Genomic DNA, 409 nt, shown 5'->3' with positions numbered 1-409 from the left:
CTGGTCATAATTCAAAGAGAACAATGAAAAAAAAAATTCTTTTAGACTGAAAATTAATCCGGTATCTAAATTTCCCGGGTTTCGGCACCAGTTTTCTTTTACTCAAGTGAAACTAAAAATAATAGGAGAGAGAGGAGTGCGAAATGAAACGTTTGAAGTGCTGTCAAAGACTCTATTTGCGGAGCCTGTCCGTCTATATACAATCGGTCAGCTGTTCTTGATCAGCTGATATGGACCTGTCAGCTGACAGTCCGTAACTTATATATATATACATTTCGATTAATATATATATATAAGTTAAGTATCGGCGAAAGCCAAATGTCAAAAAGAGAAGAAGGAATAACACGTGTGAACTGCTGTAACATTCTAACTTTATTGGGTTCGGTACATCTCTTTATATACATGCGAT

This window comes from Halyomorpha halys, unplaced genomic scaffold (assembly GCF_000696795.3).
Source record: "Halyomorpha halys isolate HHAL.00 unplaced genomic scaffold, Hhal_1.1 Scaffold902.1, whole genome shotgun sequence".
Lineage (NCBI taxonomy): Eukaryota > Metazoa > Arthropoda > Insecta > Hemiptera > Pentatomidae > Halyomorpha > Halyomorpha halys.
Note: the sequence above shows the minus strand (reverse complement) of the source record.